At 45.5% G+C, this 25114-nt stretch overlaps 1 protein-coding gene across 12 annotated transcripts in view; it reads left to right on the top strand.

The window, feature by feature from the left end:
* The window catches only part of DIP2C (disco interacting protein 2 homolog C), a 407784-nt gene that overhangs the window by 221671 nt on the left and 160999 nt on the right, over positions 1-25114 (top strand). The window lies entirely within an intron of this gene.

The raw sequence follows: 25114 nt of genomic DNA, 5'->3' as shown, positions 1-25114 counted from the left end.
GAAATCCCAGTGTCCGGTAAATAGCTCTTCATGTGATTTACAAGCCCATGTTGTCTACTATTCAGAATTTCATACTGATTAAAAAGATTATAATCTCTTGCCAAATTTTTCTTATTTTTAGCTGTCACTGTTAAATAACTTTTTAATCGTGGTTGCTAGTATAGTTTTTTCTTTTTCTTACCCTCAGTGATTTGTTTTCCAGGTCTACTTTTCTAAACAGAAACGAAGACCATACATTGTTATGTGTTTCCTGTTTTTCATGTGTTTCATGATGCCATCTGCACAGGGCTGTCTGGAGACTGAGTTGCCGCTGCCACCTGGGCTTGGCCAGCTGAAATTTCATTAATTTAGTAACAGAAAACTTAGGCTGTCGGGCATGGTGGTGAGCATCTATAGTCCCAGCTACTCATCAGGCTGAGGCAGGAGAAATGCTTGAACCTGGGAGGCGGAGGTTGCAGTGAGCCAAGATGACGCCACTGCACTCCAGCCTGGGCGACAGAGCAAAACTCCATCTCAAAAACAACAACAACAAAAACTCAGGCTGTGATTAATGTTTGAATTATTCTGAGTTTTTCCAATGTGTAGGTTAAAGTTGCTTCTTTAAAAGAAAATTACCTGTGAATTCTTTTGTAGTTCCCAGGGCACCAGTGAGGGCAGGGGCGATCGCTGGTGATGGACCCGATTCGTGAATCCCTTTGTTTTTCAAATGCCCTTCACTGGCGTCCTCATGTTGTTCTCACATGGAGCTTTCATGATAAGCAGGTGAAGTTGTGACTGTTGTCTCCTGTGTCAGAAGAAAAAACTGAGGCTAAGGGATGATGGAACTCACCCGGTGGTCGAGGAAAGCCTGTGAGTCTCAGTCGCGCTGTAACAAATCTCTCTGTCCACAGAGGCTCGTGTGATTAGCCGCTTCTGCATCCTCAGTTGCCGTCTGCCTGTCCTGGCTCTGCTCCTCTTTCTGGAGAGGAGATTTTATAGCCTCAGGGAGTGTCACCCATGCAAAAGAGAAAGACACACCTGAGAGCCTGAATGAAAAGCTGGTGCCACCTCCGGGGCGCCCCTGCTGCCTTCTCCAAGGAGGCCGTGACCCAGGAACATGTGTGGGGATTGAATGAAGGAGAATTTGTTCCCAAATCCAACCTCTGTTGTTTCACAGCTGTCTTAAGCCCCGACACATATTTGAGACCTTCTCTTACTCACGTGGGTGTCTCGGAGGCCCCTGTCGAGTTCAGGAGTGTGGAGGCACCTGGGTGCTGTCAGCCAGTGACCAACGCTTCCCTCACTGTGTGTCAGTGCTGCTATGCGGACGCCCTGTCTGTGAACACACAACACACCCAGACGTGCACGCAGGCTGAGTTCACATAGCTTCAGTTCTCACAGAAGCCAGTGGGGGTGTGTCTTCCATTTTATAGATGAGGAAACTGAAGTTCAGGGAGGCTGTCCAATGGCTGACGATCACACGGGGTTGCTCCTCGCAGGAGGACGCAAGCCCATCTTTGGCCGGCCATCTTGCCACACAGGAGAGGAGATCCGCGTCAGTCACCTCTGCGTGTTTCCTACGTTCTCTCTCTCCACGACGCTGCAGGGGGGTTGATAAACCTTGTGTTTACCTTTGGATCGTGCCATCTTCACAATCCCAGGTACTCCATGAGATAAGCATGGTGGGTTATGGTTGTCTCATGCTCTTCTCTCTCGATAAAAGCCTGAGAGGTGGGTGTAGCAGGAGATGGTGATCTCTTGGCTTGGGGTGCGTTTTCTTTCAATCGTGCACCTTACCTCACCTCTTCAAAGGCAGGAAGGCATGGGAGAGAGAGGCACACGGCAGAGGGGGTGGCTGAGCGTGGGAGGATGAGTGGAGGAGACCGACACTTCAGCTCAGAGCCCACAGGCTCTGCTCTGGAGGGGAGGCTAGACCCAACGTGAGAAGCACAATTCATTTCTCCTGTTTTTTGTAAAATTGTGAAATATGGCGCCTCTTCATACACAATCTCTCCCGTTCCCCATCCTGACTCATGTCTCCATTGCCTTTATAACCACATGACACTCTGTCCATCTGTCTGCATGTCTGTGTATTCGTTATTTGCCTACCTGTCAATCATCCATCCATTTATCAACCTCTCTGCATCTGTCTACACATTCGCCAATCATCTGCTTACCTATCAAGCATCCATTTACATCCACCATCCGTCCATCTATCTAACATCTCATCCATTTACCCAACTACTCAGCCATTCTTCCACCATCCACCTCCCTACCTCTCACTTTCTTCCATAAGAATACGAGGTCCACACAGGCCAGGATCTCTGTTTTGTTCACCTGAAATACTGCCTGGCTTCTGTATTTTGAAGGAAGATGAGGGAGTGTGACACATTTGGGGAAGGGCAAGAAGTTAGGTAGGAGGGGCTGGGTTATAGCATCTTGTGCATCATGCTCGGGAATTCGGACTTCATCCTGAAGATGATGGGAACCACTAGAAGATTTTAGGTGAAGGGACAGTGGGGGCCAGTCAGGGTTTGAAGATCACTTTAGCAGCAGCATGGAGCATGGGCTGAAAGTGGGGGAGTCCAAACAACCTGAATGCCTGAAACTGATGTGTACTTAAGAGATATCTGTCAGGGCTGGGTGCTGTGGCTCATGTCTGTAGTCCCAGCACTTTGGGAGGCCGAGGCGGGCAGATCACTTGAGATCAGGAGTTCGAGACCAGTGTGGCCAACATGGCAAAACCCCATCTCTACGAAAAATACAAAAATTAGCCGGGCATGGTGGCGCATGCCTGTAATCCCAGCTACTCCAGAGGCTGAGGTAGGAGAATCTCTTGAACCCAGGAGGTGAAGGTTGCCGTGACCTGAGATCATACCACTGCACTCCAGCCTGGGCGACAGAGTGAGACTGTGTCTCAAAAGAAAATCAGTACCAGTGAGATTTGAGAAATGCTCAAAAGATAATAGCAATAGGACCTGAAGGCTGGGTTAGTATGGAGGAACATGAGAGGAAATCAGGGTGACCTTGATGTCCTAGTTATGCACCTGCACAGAGGATGGTCTCGGATTCTGCACCCAGAGTGACTCCAAGACGTCCAGCTCATGCACCTGCACAGAGGATGGTCTCCAATTCTGCACCCAGAGTGACTCCAAGATGTCCAGTTCATGCACCTGCACAGACGATGGTCTCCAATTCTGCACCCAGGGTGACTCGGAGACGTCCAACTCATGCACCTGCACAGACGATGGTCTCCAATTCTGCACCCAGGGTGACTCAGAGACGTCCAGCTCATGCACCTGCACAGAGGATGGTCTCGGATTCTGCACCCAGGGTGACTCCGACATGTCCAACTCACGCACCTGCACAGAGGATGGTCTCGGATTCTGCACCCAGGGTGACTCCGAGATGTCCAGCTCATGCACCTGCACAGATAATGGTCTCGGATTCTGCACCCAGGGTGACTCCGACATGTCCAACTCACGCACCTGCACAGAGGATGGTCTCGGATTCTGCACCCAGGGTGACTCCGAGATGTCCAGCTCATGCACCTGCAAAGATAATGGTCTCGGATTCTGCACCTAGGGTGACTCTGACATGTCCAACTCATGCACCTGCACAGATGATGGTCTCCGATTCTGCACCCAGGGTGACTCTGAGACGTCCAGCTCATGCACCTGCACAGAGGATGGTCTCCGATTCTGCACCCAGGGTGACTCTGAGACGTCCAGCTCATGCACCTGCACAGATGATGGTCTCTGATTCTGCACCCAGGGTGGCTCCGAGATGTCCAACTCATGCACCTGCACAGATAATGGTCTCTGATTCTGCACCCAGGGTGACTCCGAGACGTCCAGCTCATGCACCTGCACAGAGGATGGTCTTGGATTCTGCACCCAGGGTGACTCTGAGATGTCCAGCTCATGCACCTGCACAGATGATGGTCTCCAATTCCACAGCTACTTCTCTTTAGAGAATCAAGCTTACTGTGTATAGGTTACAGATGGGAGAATTTGCTTTAGCTGTTCACTTACTGTGTAGAGGATACTATGAACAATTGGGAAGATAGTCCTTGAACTGTCATTTATGTGAGATATAATGGAAAGCACTGTTATTCCATGGATGTTGTTGTAGTTTTTAAAAGCTGGGTACTCATCTTTGTTTTTTGTTTGTTTTTGAGATGGAGTTTTGCTCTTGTTGCCCAGGCTGGAATGCGATGGTGTGATCTCGGCTCACTACAATCTCTGCCTCGTGGGATCAAATGATTCTCCTGCCTCAGCTTCCCAAGTAGCTGGGATTACAGGCATGTGCCACCATGCCTGGCTGATTTTGTATTTTTAATAGAGACAGGGTTTCTTCATGTTGGTCAGGCTGGTCTAGAAGTCCCGACCTCAGGTGATCCACCTAACTTGGCGTCCCAACATGCTGGGATTACAGGCGTGAGCCACTGCTCCTGGTCTCATCTTTGTTTTAATCAATAATGACTGACTGGCATATGGAGTGCACTACATGACCTTTGCATTGCCTGTGAAGTCTCAGGTGGGGTTCACACTTTCTGTAGCCAACACAGAGCACTCGCCTTTATGTGTCCTGGCAGCAGCCACCCTTCAGGAAAGCAGGAGGGGCATAGGGGTCATTACTGGGGTTCCTTATTCTCTGCTATTTCCTGCTGTTACAGGAATCCAGTTGTGAGTTCTCTAAGTTTAGATATACTATGATTTACTTTCTCTTAGAGTATATGCTCACGTGGTTTTAACAATAAGGTGTGAGATAAGAGGAGCTTATGTTAGTCTATTACCAATAGACACATTTCACAATTTTCTGTCTGCTTTTTTCTTTCTCCTGAGCCAACCGGGAAGACTGGAATCATTCACGAGGAAAGGGCTGTGGCTCCTAGGGGAGACTTGGCAGCTCGAGCTCTGTGACCACTCATCTTGCAGTAGAGCTACTGCGGTTGCTTCAGTGACCGAATTTTTTTATTTATATATGTATTTTTTATTATACTTTAAGTTCTGGGGTACATGTGCAGAACGTGCAGGTTTGTTGCATAGGTATACATGTGCCATGGTGGTTTGCTGCACCCATCAACCCGTCACCTACATGAGGTATTTCTCTTAATGCTATCCCTCCTGTAGTCCCCCAGACCCCAACAGGCCCCAGTGTGTGATGTTCCTCTCCCTGTGTCCATGTGTTCTCATTGTTCAACTCCCATTTATGAGTGAGAACATGTGGTGTTTGGTTTTCTGTTCTTGTGTGTGTTGGCTGAGAATGATGGCTTCCAGCTTCATCCATGTCCCTGCAAAGGACATGAATTTACCCTTTTTATGGCTGCATAGTATTCCATAGTGTATATGTGCCACATTTTCTTTATCCAGTCTATCATTGATGGTGGGCATTTGGGTTGGATCCAAGTTTTTGCTATTGTGAACAGTGCAGCAATAAACATACGTTTGCATGTGTCTTTATAGTAGCATGATTTATAATCCTTTGGGTATATACCCAGTAATGGGATTGCTGGGTCAAATGGTATTTCTGGTTCTAGATCCTTGAGGAATCACCACACTGTCTACCACAATGGTTGAACTAATTTACACTCCCCCCAATGGTGTTTCTCCACATCCTCTCCAGCACCTGTTGTTTCCTGACTTTTTACTGATCACCATTGTAACTGGCGTGAGATGGTATCTCATTGTGGTTTTGATTTGCATTTCTCTAATGACCAGTGATGATGAACTTTTTTTTTCATATGTTTGTTGGCTGCATAAATGTCTTCTTTTGAGAAACGTCTGTTCATATCTTTTGTCCACTTCTTGATGGGGTTGTTTTTTTCTTGTAAATTTAAGTTCTTTGAAGATTCTGGATATTAGCCCTTCGTCAGATGGATGGATTGCAAAAATTTTCTCCCATTCTGTAGGTTGCCTCTTCACTCTGATGATAGTTTCTTTTGCTGTGCAGAAGTGCTTTAGTTTAATTAGATCCCATTAAGTCAATTTTGGCTTTTGTTGCCATTGCTTTTGGTGTTTTAGTATTGAAGTATTTGGCCATGTCTATGTCCTGAATGGTATTGCCTATGTTTTCTTCTAGAGTTTTTATGGTTTTAGGTCTTATGTTTAAGTCTTTTATCCAACTTGAGTTAATTTTTGTATAAGGTGTATGGAAGGGGTCCAGTTTCAGTTTTCTGCATATGGCTAGCCCATTTCCCCAACACCATTTATTAAATAGGGAATACTTTCCTTATTGCTTTTTTTTTTTTCAGGTTTGTCAAATATCAGATGGTTGTAGATGTGTGATGTTGTTTTCTGAGGCCTCTGTTCTGTTCCATTTGTCTATATCTCTGTTTTGGTACCAGTAGCATGCTGTTTTCATTACTGTAACCTTGTAGTATAGTTTGAAGTCAGGTAGTGTGATGCCTCCAGCTTTGTTCTTTTTGCTTAGGATTGTCTTGGCTATGCGGGCTCTTTTTTTGGTTCCATATGAAATTTAAAATAGTTTTTTCCAATTCTGTGAAGAAAGTCAATGGTAGCTCGATGGGGATAGCATTGAATCTATAAATTACTTTGGGCAATATGGCCATTTTCATGATATTGATTCTTCCTATCCATGAGCATGGAATGATTTTCCGTTTGTTTGTGTCTTCTCTTCTTTCCTTGAGCAGCAGTTTGTAGTTCTCTTTGAAGAGGTCCTTCACATCCCTTGTAAGTTGTATTCCTAGGTATTTTATTCTCTTTGTAGCAATTGTGAATGGGAGTTCACTCATGATTTGGCTCCCTCTTTGTCTATCATTGGTGTATAAGAATGCTTGTGATTTTTGCACATTGATTTTGTATCCTGAGACTTTGCTGAAGTTGCTTATCAGCTTAAGGAGATTTTGGGCTGAGATGATGGGGTTTTCTAAATATACAATCATGTCATCTGTAAACAAACAATTTGACTTCCTCTCTTCGCATTTGAATACCCTTTATTTCTTTCTCTTGCCTGATTGCTGTGGGCAGAACTTCCAATGCTATGTTGAGAGAGGGCATCCTTGTCTTGTGCCAGTTTTCAAAGGGAATGCTTCCAGTTTTTGCCCATTCAGTGTGATATTGGCTGTGGGTTTGTCATAAATAGCTCTTATTATTTTGAGATGTGTTCCATCAATACCTAGTTTATTGAGAGTTTTTAGCATGAAGGGATGTTGAATTTTATCAAAGGCCTTTTCTGGATCTATTGAGATAATCATGTAGTTTTTGTCATTAGTTCTGATTATGTGATGGATTACATTTATTGATTTGCATATATTGAACCAGCCTTGCATCCCAGGGATGAAGCCGACTTGATCGTGGTGGATCAGCTTTCTGCTGGATTCATTTTGCTGGTATTTTATTGAGGATTTTCACATCGATGTTCCTCAGGGATATTGGCCTGACATTTTCTTTTATTGTTGTGTCTACCACAACAAGGTTTTGGTATCAGGACGATGTTGGCTTCATAAAATGAGTTAGGGAGGAGTCCCTCTTTTTCTATTGTTTGGAATAGTTTCAGAAGGAATGCTACTAGCTCCTCCTTGTACCTCTGGTAACATTTGGCTGTGAATCCGTCTGGTCCTGGACTTTTTTTGGTTGGTAGGCTATTAATTACTGCCTCAATTTCAGAACTTGTTATTGGTCTATTCAGGGATTCAATTTCTTCCTGGTTTAGTCTTGGGAGGGTGTATGTGTCCAGGAATTTATCCATTTCTTCTAGATTTTCTAGTTTATTTGCATAGAGGTGTTTATAGTATTCTCTGATGGTAGTTTGTATTTTTGTGGGATCAGTAGTGATATCCCCTTTATCATTTTTTATTGTGTCATTTTGATTCTTCTCTCTTTTCTTCTTTATTAGTCTCACTAGTGGTCTATCTATTTTGTTGATCTTTTCCAAAAACCAGCTCCTGAATTCATTGATTTTTTTGAACGGTTTCTCATGTCTCTATCTCCTTCAGTTCTGCTCTGATCTTAGTTATTTCTTGTCTTCTGCTAGCTTTTGAATTTCTTTGCTCTTTCTTCTCTAGTTCTTTTAATTATGATGTTAGGGTATCGATTTTAGATTTTTCCTGCTTTTTGTTTTGGGCATTTAGTGCTGTGAATTTCCCTCTACACACTGCTTTAGCTGTGTCCCAGAGATTCTGGTATGTTGTCTTTGTTCTCATTGGTTTCAAAGAACTTACTTATTTCTGCCTTAATTTCGTTCTTTACCCAGTAGTCATTCAGGAGCAGGTTGTTCAGTTTCCATGTAGTTGTGTGGTTTTGAGTGAGTTTCTTAACCCTGAGTTCTAATTTGATTGCACTCTGGTCTGAGAGACTGTTATGATTTCCATCCTTTTGCATTTGTTGAGGAGTGTTTTATTTCCAATTATGTGGTCAATTTTAGAATAAGTGCAATGTGCTGAGAAGAAGGTGTATCCTGTTGATTTGGGGTGGAGAGTTTTGTAGATGTCTGTTAGGTCCCATTGGTCCAGAGCTGAGTTCAAGTCCTGAAAATCCTTGTAAATTTTCTGTCTTGATCTAATAATGACATTGGGGTGTTTAAAGTCTCCCACTATTACTCTGTGGGAGTCTGTCTCTTGGTAGGTATCTAAGAACTTGCTTTATGAATCTGGGTGCTCCTGTATTAGGTATGTATATATTTAGGATAGTTGGCCCTTCTTGTTGCATTGATCCCTTTACCATTGTGTAGTGCCCTTCTTTGTCTTTTTTGATCTTTGTTGGTTTAAAGTCTGTTTTACCAGAGACTAGGATTGCAACTCATGCTTTTTTTTTGCTTTCCATTTGCTTAGTAAATATTCCTCCATCCTTTATTTTGAGCCTGTGTGTGTCTTTGCACATGAGAATGGGTCTCCTGAATAAAGCACACCGATGGGTCTTGACTCTATCCAGTTTGCCAGTCTGTGTCTTTTAACTGGGGCATTTAGCCCATTTACATTTAAGGTTAATATTGTTATGTGTGAATTTGATCCTGTCATTATGATGCTAGCTGGTTATTTTGCCCATTAATTGATGCAGTTTCTTCATAGTGTCAATGGACTTTACAATTTGGTATGTTTTTGCAGTGGCTGGTACCAGTTGTTCCTTTCCATGTTTAGTGCTTCCTTCAGGAGCTCTTGTAAGGCAGGCCTAGTGGTGACAGAATCTCTCAGCATCTGCTTGTCTGTAAATGATTTTATTTCTCCTTCACTTATAAAGCTTAGTTTGGCTGGATGTGAAATTCTGGGTTGAAAATTCTTTTCTTTAAGGATGTTGAATATTGGCCCCCACTCTCTTCTGGCATGTAGGGTTTCTGCAGAGAGATCTGCTGTTAATCTGATGGGCTTCCCTTTGTGGGTAACCCGACCTTTCTCTCTGGCTGCCCTTAACATTTTTTCCTTCATTTCAACCTTGGTGAATCTGACGATTATGTGTCTTGGGGTTGCTCTTCTCAAGGAGTATCTTCGTGATGTTCTCTGTGTTTCCTGAATGTGAATGTGGGCCTGTCTTGACAGGTTGGGGAAGTTCTCCTGGATAATATCCCGAAGAGTGTTTTCCAACTTGATTGCTTTCTCCCCATCAGTGACTGAATTTTAGCAGCCCAGAAATAATTATGTTATTGATTAGATAATTGACCTAGTTAATAACTAATTACTCAGCCATTTAATCTCTACTGGCTATATTTTCTCATTTCATTTCTAAACCCATGACCTTACTTTGTAATGAATTCTTATGAAAGCTGTTTGTCGTAGTACGTATCTCTTCTTTTTAAATAGCCTTCTTTTGGAACTTGAGTTTGATTTGGGAAGTAAGTGAATGAGCTGGCATTTATTGAGCAACTAGAATGTGTAGGAGTCAATTTTAAGCACTTCTTCATTACCTTTACTTGATAAATTCTCAATTAGAGCTTAGATTCTAGCTTTAGTTATCACCCCTTTTCCCCAACCAACAACTCTGGAAAAGAAAACCTGGAGACTTGTGTTGTGCCCATTCCAACCAGGACTGGGAGAGGAAGTTCCTAGAGCTCATGTGCAGCACGTGATTCCCTGATGTGACTGTGGCAGGAAGATACTAGAGCCCACGTGCAGCATGCCATTCCCTGATGTGACTGTGGGAGAAGGAAGATCCTAGAGCCCACGTGCAGCACGCGATTCCCTGATGTGACTGTGGGAGGAAGATACTAGAGCTCACGTGCAGCAGTGGTTCCCTGATGTGACTGCAGGAAGATCCTAGAGCCCACGTGCAGCACGCGATTCCCTGATGTGACTATGAGAGGAAGATCCTAGAGCCCACATGGGAAGATACTAGAGCTCATGTGCAGCACGCCATTCCCTGATGTGATTGTGGAAGATCCTAGAACTCATGTGCAGCATGCAGTTCCCTGATGTGACTTTGAGAGGAAGATCCTAGAGCCCACCTGCAGCACGCGGTTCCCTGATGTGACTGTGAGAGGAAGATACTAGAGCTCACGTGCAGCACGCCGTTCCCTGATGTGACTGTGGGAAGATCCTAGAGCCCACGTGCAGCATGTGGTTCCCTGATGTGACTGTGGGAAGGTCCTAGAGCCCACGTGCAGCATGTGGTTCCCTGATGTGACTGTGGGAAGACCCTAGAGCCCACGTGCAGCACGCCATTCCCTGATGTGACTGTGGGAAGATCCTAGAGCCCACGTGCAGCATGCGGTTCCCTGATGTGACTGTGGGAAGATCCTAGAGCCCAAGTGCAGCATGCGGTTCCCTGATGTGACTGTGGGAAGATCCTAGAGCCCAAGTGCAGCATGCGGTTCCCTGATGTGACTGTGGGAAGATCCTAGAGCCCACGTGCAGCATGCGGTTCCCTGATGTGACTGTGGGAAGATCCTAGAGCCCACGTGCAGCATGCGGTTCCCTGATGTGACTGTGGGAAGATCCTAGAGCCCAAGTGCAGCATGCGGTTCCCTGATGTGACTGTGGGAAGATCCTAGAGCCCACGTGCAGCATGCTGTTCCCTGATGTGACTGTGGGAAGATCCTAGAGCCCACGTGCAGCATGCGGTTCCCTGATGTGACTGTGGGAAGATCCTAGAGCCCACGTGCAGCATGCTGTTCCCTGATGTGACTGTGGGAAGATCCTAGAGCCCACGTGCAGCATGCGGTTCCCTGATGTGACTGTGGGAAGATCCTAGAGCCCACGTGCAGCATGCGGTTCCCTGATGTGACTGTGGGAAGATCCTAGAGCCCACGTGCAGCATGCGGTTCCCTGATGTGACTGTGGGAAGATCCTAGAGCCCACGTGCAGCATGCGGTTCCCTGATGTGACTGTGGGAAGATCCTAGAGCCCACGTGCAGCATGCCGTTCCCTGATGTGACTGTGGGAAGATACTAGAGTTCATGTGCAGCATGCGGTTCCCTGATGTGACTGTGAGAGGAAGATCCTAGAGCCCACATGCAGCATGCTGTTCCCTGATGTGACTGTGGGAAGATACTAGAGCTCACGTGGAGCACGTGGTTCCCTGATATGACTGTGAGAGGAAGCTACTAGAGCCCACGTGCAGCACGCCATTCCCTGATGTGGGTGGAGCTACTGCTATGTCTTTTGATGAACTAAAAACCTCCATGTGTGAGCATGCACAGCCGGGGCTGTCCTCTCAGGGATCAGTGTCTGACCTCAGCCTTGCTCTCCTTTGCAGTAGAATGTTCTGGTCCCCTGTCCTAGAGGACAGCAAGCTTCCAACAGAGTCCAGGGACCCCCACTGGTTTGAGACCCCCCCAGGGATGTCTGTGGGGTCATGCTTTCCAGAATGACACAGCCATCTCTCCTGTGACTCTTTCTCTCCTGAGTGCACAGCGGGTTTTTCCAAGGCTGCCTGTTTGGGGGTGGGGGGTTGTTCTGACAGCCAGTGGATTTTGTGACTGTGACGTCTTGTTTTTAAAAAAATTTGTTTACTTTCTGATACCACAAATATCAAAATATTAGCCCTATTGGCAAAAGCTTTTTAAGGTTTTCAACAGTCTTTAAAGTGCTTTTTGGGTCAAAGAGTTTGAGAATTATTGTGAGATTTTTAAAGCGTTGTTTTTTGAAAAAGTTGAGAGGTAAAATGGAAACTTGTGCTTCTGAACCCATCCCTGAGGCAGGTTTTATGCCGAGAATAGTTTAGTGTCAGTTTTGGAAATAGACTTGTGTCCTAGTATTCTTTCAGCAAATGTGCAGGTGATTCTGGATTCCAGGCACTCTGCTGTGCGCTGCCGGTGAGGCAGGAATGTAGAGGACATCCTCCTTGCCGTCATGGGTTCCGAGCACTCTGTCACACGCTGTCGGTGAGGCAGGAATGTAGAGGACATCCTCCTTGCTGTCATGGGTTCCGAACACTCTGTCACACGCTGCTGGTGAGGCAGGAATGTAGAGGACATCCTCCATGCTGTCATGGGTTCCAAGCATTCTGCTGTGTGCTGCCAGTGAGGCAAGAATGTAGAGGACATCTTCCTTGCCGTCACGGGATCACCTGTGATGCCATCATGGGGTCACCATATAAGTTCCTCCTCTATGCTGAAGTTTAATTTTCTAGACTGAGAAGGTTTATCTTTCCTGAGTCAGTCTGGATTTACCGATTTTGATAAGGTTCCTGCCCTGTGACCTGTGTTCTCTCTGAACAACTCTTTTCTCATTGATTCCAGTACACATAGTGTTACTTCCTTGTTTACATCAGAATGATGCTAGGAGAGAAGGTGGCCTGCAGTGCGGCCGAGTGGGCCTGTGTAGCCACTGTGATGTCCCCAGAGGAGGTGACAGGCTCTGTCTGGTGGGAGCTGCCCTGTCCAGTATGAGGGCAGTAGCCTTGTGGGGCGTTTTACATTTAAATGTGTTAAGATGAAATGTAAAATCATCCTCCTGCTTCATCACTGCACTTTCGGGCGGGTGGCTGGGCGGCTCTCATGCTGGATGGTGCGGGTGGGACTGTTGCTAAACCTGCGGACAGTCCCCCTCACGTGCTGCTCTGGGGCGGCAGCTGCAGGAGGAGAGGCCACAGGCACAGCTGAGGACGCAGCATAAAGAAAGTGAATTTTGGCCAGGTACAGTGGCTCACGCCCCTGTAATGCCAGCACTTTGGGAGGCCGAGGTGGAGGAGGGCTTGAAGCCTGGAGTTCGAGACCAGCCTGGGTAACAAAGTCAGAACCCATCTCTACAAACAATGAAAGACTAGCCAGGTGTGGTGGCCACACACCTGTGGTTCCAGCTACTCAGGGGGCTGAGGTGGAAGGATCATTTAAACCCATGAGTTGGAGGCTGCAGTGAGCTGTGGTCACATCACTGCACCCCATTCTGGGTGACAGAGTGAGACCCTGCCTCTAAAAAAAAAAAAAAAAAAAAAGAAGAATTTAATCTTGCTATCTGTGCCTCGTCATTTCTAAAGAGGGAATTTTGGAAATATCAATGTAGTAGAAATACATAGGATAGATTGGTGTCATTGGATTGGGTTCCTGACTGAAGGCAGAAACAGGTTAGGGGGCTGTTGTATTTCAGGTGAAAAATGATGAATCAAAATTTGTGGGGTGTTGTAAAAATGGTACTTGAATTTATAGACTAAAATCTTTATTATTAAGTCAGAAGAGATCCTGGAAACTGAAGAAATAAGCATTTATCTTAACACATTAGAAAAAAGTAAGTCCACAGAAGGCAGAAGTGAGACAATAATTAAAAAATAAAATAGGAGATGCGTAGACTTGTAGCTTCCAGTCCAGCACCTGAGGAGCTTGGAAGTCATCACACTTGTCCTGTTGAGCAAAAAGCTGGACAAACCAAAAATATGAAACTCTTCCTAGATCTATCAAAGAATTGAGATTATAACCTCAAACCATTGTGCCATAATTGGAGGTGGATAGCATGAGCAGAGAGTTGGAAAATCTAGGAATCAAAAGGCAATCCTAGAAATAAACACTGCAAGAGAAATGAAGAGTGTTTTTGCTGGGCCCATCAATAGCCTGCACATGGCAGGTCAGAAACTCCACATGAAGAAAAGACTTAGAGAAGGAATAAGTGAGGATAAAATAAAATCTCCTTCACTCTGTCTTCACCATTTTGCACAACTCTCCACACCTCTGCTTTTGTGTGCAGTTTACCAAAGAATGAAACGGTGCAACAAAAATCCTCATGGAAGGGAACACAGATGGCCCCGTGTAGTGGAGACAAAGGGAACACAGATGGCCCCGTGTAGTAGAGACAAAGGGTGGCCGTGGACAGGCGGGATTCCACGCAGCCTGTCTCGTCTGGCCTCTTGCACAGTTTTGGCTTCTCCCAGGCTTGGCTTTCTTCTCTGTCCTCTTTCCAGACTTGGGTTATACTAACGAGGAGGAGCAACTTGAGCTCTTGCACTTGCAGAGTGTTTTAATTGCCAGGAGGCAGCTCTGCTGTGAGTGCTTTGATGTAGTCACTCATTTACTCCTCACAGCCTCCCCTCAGGCAGGGACTCACTGCAGAGTGTGTTCATCTCATTTACTCCTCACAGCCTCCCCTCAGGCAGGGACTCACTGCAGTGTTTTCATCTCATTTACTCCTCACAGCCCCTCCTCAGGCAGGGACTCACTGCAGTGTTTTCATCTCATTTACTCCTCACAGCCTCCCCTCAGGCAGGGACTCACTGCAGTGTTTTCATCTCATTTACTCCTCACAGCCCCCCTTCAGGCAGGCACTGCAGAGTGTTTTAATCTCATTTACTCCTCACAGCCTCCCCTCAGGCAGGGACTCACTGTTCCTAATTTGCACCCAGGGAAACGGGGGTGCACATAGGTTAAGCAACTCACCCAAGGTCACAGAGGAGCTGGGGTTTGAACTGGTGTGGCCTGGCTCCGGAACCTACGTCTTCCTGCTCTGCTGCTGTGAAGCCATGTATCTACCTTGGAGGAACATTCTCTTCTGTTGACTCATGGTTGTCTTTGCCGTTGGACAGCAGCCCCAGGCTGTGTGTGTGCTGACTGTGTAATGCTGTGAGCTCAGTGCAAATGGCAGGAGCTCTAGGAAATGGATTGCAATTTATGACTTCAGAATATGGAAGTGAAGGGAGTAGGTTTTTCTAAAGATTTAAACCTGTGGATATACATAGTAATCTAGAATGCTAGTAATAGCAATAATGACATCAAGCATAGAGGGTGCATTTGTATGCTACCTCTTTCTCTGAGGGTTCGAGGGGTGCTGATGTTTTTATCCCTGAATATCTCACTGCAATAATGACATCAAGCATAGAGGGTGCATTTGTATACTACCTCTTTCTCTGAGGGCTTCTCTCTGAGGGTTCGAGGGGTGCTGATGTTTTTATCCCCGAATATCTCACTGCAATAATGACATCAAGCATAGAGGGTGCATTTGTATAGAGGGTGTTTTGCTGGAACGCAGGAACGTGGGGTGCTGCCAGTCCCTCCAAGCTTCCTGTCAGTGAGATGTAATCACAGCTTGCGGAGTTAAATGGAAAGAAAAATGAATGTTTCATTTTCATTATTTTAGGAAGAGGTGCTTGCAGAAAATGGAGACGTATGGAATGGCTATGTAATGTGTGTGCTGTGATGTTGAACTTTTAATAAACTCTTGCCAGAGAAGGTATTTTTTATTTCTTCAGCATCATGTGACGTACTATGTAGTTTATTGCCATTTTTAGTACTTTAAGAAACGCTGTTAAAGAAACATTTTAGTTAACCAATTTATCTAACACTGTAAGAAGTACCAACAAATTCTTTACTAGCAATAGTGATCTGTTCAATGACGCATGAAGCCGATCCTGAATAAGCCCTTCTCTTAATAGATGGGTGCTTCTGGGTTCTTAGAGTGAAAGGCCTAAAGGGAGTGAACTGCAAACAGCCACAGCAGAGAGAAAAAACGAGAAAGATCTGCCTCTTTTGGGGTCACCAAATGCACCTCTATCAATTTATTGCCTCTCAGCTCCAAATTCACCCTTTATTGCCTTCTTCAGAAACCGTGGATCTGGGCCCTGCACATTCTTTTCAGTTGTTGTGTTAGTGAAGTGTGACAGAGGCATGTCAGGACAGTGGTTTCACTTCTCAGTCCCAGGGCTGTGCACATAGTCTCTAACAGGTCCTGCTGCTGCTGGAGTCTGGCCCCTGTGTTGCATGGCAGCCAGCAGCTCACCCCCAGCTCTGACAGCTTTGTAGGAGCTTCTCCAGCAAGAGCCTTCCCTGCCTGAGATGGCCGCAGGCAGCATGGTCTCCTTGGAGCCCCTGTGCTGTGTTTGCCCTGACAGCCCTGAGTCCAGCTGTACCTGTTTCATTCCTTCATCCCCTTCTCACTCAGTATTTATGCATCTGCTTCTTTTCTCTTTGCTTTGATAACACATTCATGCTGCTTTAGGATCCCAAACTAAAATCATCTTCTGTTTACGTGAAATTGCAAGCTGTCACTTCCCAGCCTCTCTAAGTGGAAGTATCCTTGACTACTTCAGTGCTCGTCCTCAGAGATACTTAGAAATACTAGAAAATCACGGCCCTCTGTCCTGACTGCTGAGCCTCCAGATTATTTTCTCCTATCATTTTAAGCATTTGTATTTCAGGCATTTGCTGGAGTCTGTGACACTGTATGTCCAGCATGACCAGCAAATCGTGTTACTCTCGTGATGTTCACACACACGTCTGTTGACTCCGCTGCAATCCTGCCTGGTACCTTCACCCGGGAGATTTCTGTTTCTCATTATTTCCATTCCACAGCCTCTCCTCTCCTCTCCTCTCCTCTCCTCTCCTCTCCTCTGGTGTCTCATTCACGTGGCCGGGTAAAACTGTTTTCAGGGCATTCGTAATTAGGCTTTGGAGGACGCTTGATCAGATGCTGTAATGGAGTTCTGATGCAGCACAGCTGCTAGATTTCATTTATCAGCTCATTTTATGAAAAGGATGTTGTGTTTTCAAGGGAATTTTGTAGCAACCTGTTTACCCATGTTATATTTTCCTGAAAGTTCTTCATCTTATGAGCTCTTCTCAGAGTGATGTGGGTTTTATGCAGAGCTCTGTACACGTCTTTGTTCTCAGCTCATACCCTTTCCAGCACTGTGTGTTCATCCAACACTGCCCCCTTCCTCGCAGCGGGGCCTCAGACTGTCCAGGCCTCCCCGAGATCCGCTGGCGTTGGCTCTCAAGGGAGATGGGTCCATCCTGCCCCATGCCCTGTGGTCAAATCTCTCCATCTTCTCTCGCCTCACCTGTGGAATTTGGGCCAGTGGACATGCAGCCTTTTAAGCAGGATGTCGTAAGAGAAGACCTCCCCAGCAGGTGTGTGGGGTGTTTTCTCTGCAGGAGGGCACCAGCAGAGCCACCCGGCTGTGCTGAGGACCCAGGAAGATCAGCAAGAGGAACCAGGGGGCCATCGTGGCATGGTTGCCTTGCTTGTCCCCTCTAGGTGTCACGTTGGAAACGTCTTTCCACAAAGCGCTGTCCATTTAATCGCTATTTTAGGTGTTAGTGGCTGGATGCTCCTTTCTGGCTTGGATATTTTGAGTTGGACTGGGATTATTAAACACACAAACAAGTTAGCACATGGAGATAGATTCTGACTCACTTCAGTCAGCCATAATTACACTGCGTGCTTCAGAAGCTGCTCTTCACCCCGGGCAGGTTGTCCTTTTTCCACGTGTTCGCCGTGTTTTGATGATGGGGTTAGCGCACTCTCTAAGGGTCTGCACTGAGAAGACCCCTTAGCGCTATCCCGTTATCGTTATTCGCCTTAACATCGTTCCGTGTAGAGTCTGACAGAATCTTCAGGGTGCTGTTTATGGATGTTTTTAAGTGTCACTGTGCCACTGATTTCTGGTTAAAGTAGGATATAGACATCTTTTTACAATAGTTTTTAGTGACTCCGCTGGTTTGTGTTGCTGTCTTCTGCTGTGTAGTCCACAGTCTGACATCTTTGTGGTCCCCACGTTTCCCTCCTGCTCGTGTTACCCGATCCTGCGGTTCAGCTGTGAGGAAACCACTCTCTGTCCTCGTCTGGAGTCGCCGCGAGCTGCGTGTGCTGGTCTCCTTGTGGGCAAAAGTATTCTTCTGTTACTGTTTTCCCTCAGTTTTTTGACCAAATGTAGCAGACTTGTGTATTGTGCAAACATTTTTTAAAATGTCTTTTGCCTTTTTGAAAAAAAACCTGCATTGCTTTAAGATGTACCTTTCCTGTGTCTCCATCCTTCCCCAAATGATTGCCCTGTGTTAGAAGAGGGTGGTGTGTGTGCTCTATGGCCTCATTCCATCAAGCACTCTATGTAACCTCTGATGGCAAAAGTGATTACACTCAAGGCAAAAAACTTTGCAAATGTTGAAAAGAATGAACAACAAACAATACGTTGTCATCTTGTCATCCTGAAATGGCTACTGTTAATGTTTTGATGTAGTTCTTTCAGTTCTTTTTAAGTAAAATTGCTTCTAACACAAGCACTTTAATTACATTGATTAAATTATAGTCAGGAAATAAGGAGAAAGTAAAAAGAATATCCAGTTTGGGGAAAAAAGGAAGACCACATAGAAAGAGGCTGTAAAACTCCCTACAACTTGAAGAAAAGCTGGGTTGTGGTGGTTGTGGTTTTGTTTTTACCGCGAGAGACCACATGATTATTCTGGGCACCGAAGGGTGATAGGATAATACCCTGTGTGTGTTCTGGTGGCCGTGTAAACCCCAGTCCCACATCCTCTTTCCAAGTAGACAAAGTGTGAGGTTTGAGGTAGTGGTTTGGTAACTTTTTGAAAATCTGTCTGTAGGACTGCACTGCAGAGATTAGGTCAATCTGACTTAGAATCGAATGATCTGTTCAGGCTGCAGGAGCTTTTCACATCAGGTGTACGCCTGTTCTGGATGTGGTGTAGAAGGAACAGGGCTGGGAGGGTCTGTTGCTTCACCAGTCACTGCCCAGTGCCGCAGAGATAGGCTTCGAGACTCCCACTCTGGCCCTGAGGAACTGGCAGGCTGAATTTAGATGATGCCGTTATTGAGGCATAGACAGTATATTTTATACCCACACATACGGACGTATACATAGATGTACGCACATACATGCCTGTACATGTCCGTGTGTGTGTAAGTGACAGAACCAACCTGGCTTTTGTGCTGGTTCCTTCATCTTTTTATTTGCCTCAGTTGAAACAAGACGTGTTCCTTGTTGGAGGTGAATGGTTTCATTGTTCCAGACCAGTCATAGAAATGCCCGCAATTATCAGTGTGTCTGTTTTCTCTTGGGAAGCTCTTCCGGGAAGGAAGTGTACTTTCCAAGGCTGTTGGTTGGCCTGTCGTCACCCTGGGGGTCTTGGTGTGGGTCACAGCCATGGGTGCTGTGGCTGCTCATGCATGGAGCTCTGTCTCTCTTGCTGCTGCTAGTCGACAGCTGGTCACCAACAAAGTGTGTGTCCCAGTGGCCTTTCAGAAGAATTCTCTGCATCATTTTTGTACAGAGTCTCTTTTTCTTTTCAGTGTCAACATTGTGTCTTCCAGCCAAGCGATATGTTCTGTAGAAGCAGGAAGTGTGGCCCAAGAAAGAAATAAGGGAATTGATCCATAACTGATGTCAGCTTTTATACAGTTGAGCCATTGTAATTGATACGTAAACATCTTAAATCTGTAGAAGTGAGTCACGGTGCCAGACCCTGACAAATGCCGAATGTCTGTGTGGGACCTGTCTTGTGTCGGGTCCACATCACAAGAAGAAAAGTCGTTCAAATGCAACATGGAGTGGACGTGAAGCTTTTCAGGAATGTCTGTGAATGAGAGCGACTGTTTTTTACCGGATTCCCCATTTGAGGTTGTGAGATTCCCGTTCCAAGGCTCCCTCAATTTCCCAGCACCCATTTCACTCCTTCCTGGAGATAACAGAATCTCACAATGATATCTTGTTCTCAGATTTTCTAATTAGAAAAATCAAGTATTTCATGAGAATAGTCCAGCTTCCTCATTCCTTAGCCTGGGATAAGCCACATACCACTTTTCTCTTTAAAATACTCACCTTTCAGGACTCTTGATAAATTATTTAGGAGTAGGAAAGTACCGTGACTTTGGCCACAAGCGGTATTATGTATAATATGCAAGTGCGTGCCTTAACAGCCACAGCCGCTAAAAACAAATTTTCTCAGAAAAATGTAAGCATTTCTTTACGTAATTGTTAATTTTGTTTTGCCTAAATAACATCTTGCCTTTGTATGGGGAGGTGGAGAAGTCGACTTTTGTTACACAAGATGAGCTTGAAAGTCCCTTAAGTGGTAAAGGATGTTGCTGAGTATAGACGAGGGCGAGTGGGTCCTGCTTGCCCCACTGTGCATGATCCTGAGTATCGATGGGAGTGAGTGGGTCTTGCTGCCCCACTGTGTGTGATCCTGAATATTGGCAGGGGATGAGTGGGTCCTGCTGCCCACTGTGTGTGATACTGAGTATAGACGGGGATGAGTGGGTCCTGCTGCCTCACTGTGTGTGATCCTGAGTATCGACGGGAGTGAGCGGGTCCTGCTGCCCCACTGTGTGTGATCCTGAGTATCGACAGGGGTGAGTGGGTCCTGCTGCCCCACTGTATGTGACAAGCCCTTTGTTTCTGGCATGGGAATGTCCTGGCTCTGTCAGCACGTTGGGCTGGTGCTGGCTCCCTTGTTAGCTTGCATGCGAGGCAAAATCTTACACCTTTCACTCTTCTTGACATACAGATGCCGAAGCTTTTAACAAATTATTACTAAATCAAACCCAAAATATGTAAAAGGGATATGAATATCACGACCAATTGAGTTTGTTCTCTTGATGTGGTGTAGTTTTGCATTGCGTACTTGGCTCATCATTCAAAAATCAATGTAATTCACCACATTAACAAAAAGTAAAGGAGAAAACCCATTTTATCATCTGAGAAGATGCTGAAAAACATCTGTTGAAATTTACTAGTCCTTATACAAATTTCCTATCATGTCAGGAACAGAAGGGAACTTTCTCCGTTGATAAAGGCCCTTCCTGAAAAACAAGAGCTGACGTCCTTCCTCTGTGGTAGCAGCGGGGGCACTCTGCCCACAGTCGGGTGTCAGGGGATCATAGCCACTCTCCATGGTTCAGGTCTGCATGGCACTCACTGGGGCCCTCGTCAGTGAAGTGAGTCAGGAGAATTAAAAGGCACAGACTTGGAAGGCGTGAGACACTTGATTTACAGAAGACACAGGGCCTTATTTAGAACATTTTAGGAAATCTACAAACAACCAGAAATGGTGTGAATTTTGCAAGCATGCAAGATACACTCTTCACAACAGATGTATACAGATGCCCAGTGGACCGTGAGACTCTTCACAACAGATGTATACAGATGCCCAGTGGACCGTGAGACTCTTCACATGTATACAGATGCCTAGTGGACTGTGAGACTCTTTGCAACAGATGTATACAGATGTCCAGTGCAAGATAGGCTCTTTGCAATAGATGTATTCAGATGTCCAGTGGACCGTGAGACTCTTCACAACAGACGTATACAGATGCCCAGTGCAAGATAGACTCTTTGCAACAGATGTATACAGATGCCCAGTGGACCGTGAGACTCTTTGCAACAGATGTATACAGATGTCCAGTGCAAGATAGACTCTTCACAACAGATGTATACAGATACCCAGTGGACCGTGAGGCTCTTCACGACAGATGTATACAGATGCCCAGTGAACTGTGAGACTCTTCGCAACAGATGTATACAGATGCCCAGTGGGCCTGTGAGACTCTCCACAACAGATGTATACAGATGCCCAGTGGACCGTGAGACTCTTCAAGACAGATGTATACAGATGCCCAGTGCAAGATAGACTCTTCACAACAGAGGTATACAGATGCCCAGTGGACCGTGAGGCTCTTCACGACAGATGTATACAGATGCCCAGTGAACTGTGAGACTCTTCGCAACAGATGTATACAGATGCCCAGTGGGCCTGTGAGACTCTCCACAACAGATGTATACAGATGCCCAGTGCAAGATAGACTCTTCACAACAGAGGTATACAGATACCCAGTGGACCGTGAGACTCTTCACAACAGATGTATACAGATGTCCACTGGGCCTGTGAGACTTTTCACAACAGATATGTATGCAGATATCCAGTGCTAGACTCTTCACCATAGATGTATACAGATGCCCAGTGCAAGATAGACTCTTCACAACAGATGTATACAGATGCCCAGTGCAAGATAGACTTTTCACAACAGTTGTATACAGATGTCCAGTGGGCCTGTGAGACTCTTCACAACAGATGTATACACATGTCCAGTGCAAGATAGACTCTTCGCTACAGATGTATACAGATGCCCAGTGGGCCTGTGAGACTCTTCACAACAGATGTATACAGACGCCCAGTGCAAGATAGACTCTTCACAACAGAGGTATACAGATGCCCAGTGCAAGATACTCTTCACAACAGAGGTATACAGATACCGAGTGGACCGTGAGACTCTTCACAACAGATGTATACAGATGTCCAGTGGGCCTGTGAGACTCTTCACAACAGATGTATACAGATGTCCAGTGGGCCTGTGAGACTTCACAACAGATGTATACAGATGTCCAGTGCTAGATAGACTTCGCAACAGAGGTATACAGATGCCCAGTGCAAGATACACTCTTCACAACAGATGTATACAGATACCCAGTGCAAGATAGAGTCTTCGCAACAGATGTATACAGATGTCCAGTGCAAGATAGACTCTTCACAACAGATGTATACAAATGCCCAGTGGGCCCATGAAAGGTGCTCACCCAGGGATCATTGGGTAAGTACAACTTAAACCCACGAGGTTCCACTTCACAAGAGTGGAGGAGCAGGACAGTAGCGGGTGCTGGTGAAGATATGACAGGCTGGATCTCAGACTGATGGAGACTTAAAACGGCACAGCCACTTTAGCAAACAGTGTGGCAGTTTCTTTAAAATGTGTACACTTACCATATGGCCCAGCAGGTGTGCTGTAGATGTTCACCAAGGAGAGATGAAAATGTGTGTCCGTGTAAAAGAATGCACATTATCTCCAGAGTAAATTGTCATAGCCAAAAACTGGAAACAACATAAATCTCTCTCAGCTGGAGAAACATGGGCAAATTGTGATATATTCATACATTGTCCTAGTTCCCATCAGGAAAAACGTACAAAATACTGAAACCAAAACAGGCAACGAGAATGAGTTCCAGGAGCCTTGAATTGAGCAGAGAGTGAACACCATGCTGTGGAGTCCATGTGACGGTGGAGAATCTACACGAGTGTTGGGTGATGGAAGAGCGCCAAGGAACATGCCTCATGAATGAACAGTGGCTGTTTCTTGAGGGGACACCATGGCATGGAGTCCATGTGACGGAGAATCTACACGAGTCTCAGGTGATGGAAGAGCACCAAGGAACCCTCCTCATGAATGAACAGTGGCTGTCTCTTGAGGGGACACCATGGCGTGGAGTCCACGTGATGGTGGAGAATCTACACAAGTCTCAGGTGACGGAAGAGCGCCAAGGAACACTCCTCATAAATGAACAGTGGCTGTCTCTTGAGGGAACACCATGGCGTGGAGTCCACGTGATGGTGGAGAATCTACACGAGTCTCAGGTGATGGAAGAGCGCCAAGGAACACTCCTCATAAATGAACAGTGGCTGTCTCTTGAGGGGACACCATGGCATGGAGTCCACGTGATGCTGGAGAGTCTACACGAGTCTCAGGTGATGGAAAAGCGCCAACGAACACGCCTCATGAATGAACAGTGGCTGTCTCTTGAGGGCCGGGATTGACAAGGAGGGGACGTGTGGGAACTTTGAGGAAAAGATTTGATTAGGGTAATAGATAGATTTCCACTTATCGAAATGCACCAAGTGTACTTAAGATCTGAGCATTTCACTGTGTATGCTTCGTACTCCCTCCCTCCCAAAAAAAAAATGAAAAAATAATTGTAAATGAACACTGAACTCTACTTGATAGATTTTTCACAGTGGTACTAGATAGCAATTCTGAAAGCATTTCTGTATCTCCAGGCTTAAGCAAATAAGCTTAATAAATTAGTGAATATATTGAGGGTAACCGGAGCCAGGTTTCTTTCTTGGCAGGAGAGGTAGAAATAAGAAAAGGCCAAAGCCTGGAATGGATCATGCGAGATTGGGTTGCAGCAGGAGGTACCAATATGAGCTGGTGGCTCCTGACAGATGTAGACAGGGACATAAGTGCCTGTGGATGGGTGTGGGTATACATGTGTGTACACGGATGTTTTGTGTTCTGCTTGCCGGCAGTGCCCAGCGGCAGAGACCCCCAGTGACAGCACACCTGGTGCCCAGTCGTAGCTTCCAAACACCATACTTTACTGGCAGGAGCCCTCGTCCAAGGGCTGGGGAATCCGGTGTCAAATCTGGAACCAATTGAGCACCAAAACGAACCATTATAATTATGAACTCTGACCCACCAAGCCAGACTTCATGAGTTCATATTGATATATGTAAATGAATGATGAAAGATAAAATGAATAATTATTTTTAAGTGAATGTAGATCTAATGATTTAGAAGGAATGGCAGGAAACCATCAGTGGATGCTAAAACTAGTAGTGAAGGATCGATGAAAAAGAGAATATGTACATAGTGTCACCGTCTTTCCTCCCAAATCTTAATTGCAACTCGAGAAATAGCATCTTTGCTTTGGAGGAACTTAAGCACCACCTTCACTGAGTTTCCGTGTTCACAACGCCACACAGGACAGACTTCTGCGGTGTCCCTGCTAAAATGCATACGCTTGAGTCTAGTCCAGAAGATACCAAAATAAAGGACGAGCTGTAAAATAACCAACCTGTATTCTTTAAAATTTCCAATTTCAAGAAGCACAAAAGCTGAGAAACTTGGATTCACGAAGGGTAAAAATCACATGACAAATGTAATTCATGATCCTGGATTGGATCATAAAATAGGAAGACAAAGTAAGAAAATTATGGAGACAGTTGACACTATTTGAACGTGAACTTTGTATATGACAACTAAATTTCCTGATGTTGAGGAAAATGTATGTGAGAGAATATTTTTGTGTTTAGGAAATACATTGAAACATTTAGGTATAGAGGGATATAGTATCTGAAATTTATTTTCATTGGACTTAGAAAATTCATGGGGGAGCGGGGAGAGCAGTGGTGTAAGATAGGAGCAGTTGGTAAGCCTGGTAAAAGTTACATGGGAATTCTCTATGCTGGTCTT

This window comes from Pongo abelii, chromosome 8 (genome assembly GCF_028885655.2).
Source record: "Pongo abelii isolate AG06213 chromosome 8, NHGRI_mPonAbe1-v2.0_pri, whole genome shotgun sequence".
In the NCBI taxonomy this organism is placed as follows: Eukaryota; Metazoa; Chordata; class Mammalia; order Primates; family Hominidae; genus Pongo; species Pongo abelii.
The sequence above is the reverse complement of the archived record's forward strand: the minus strand, read 5'-3'. Positions and strand labels throughout refer to the sequence as shown.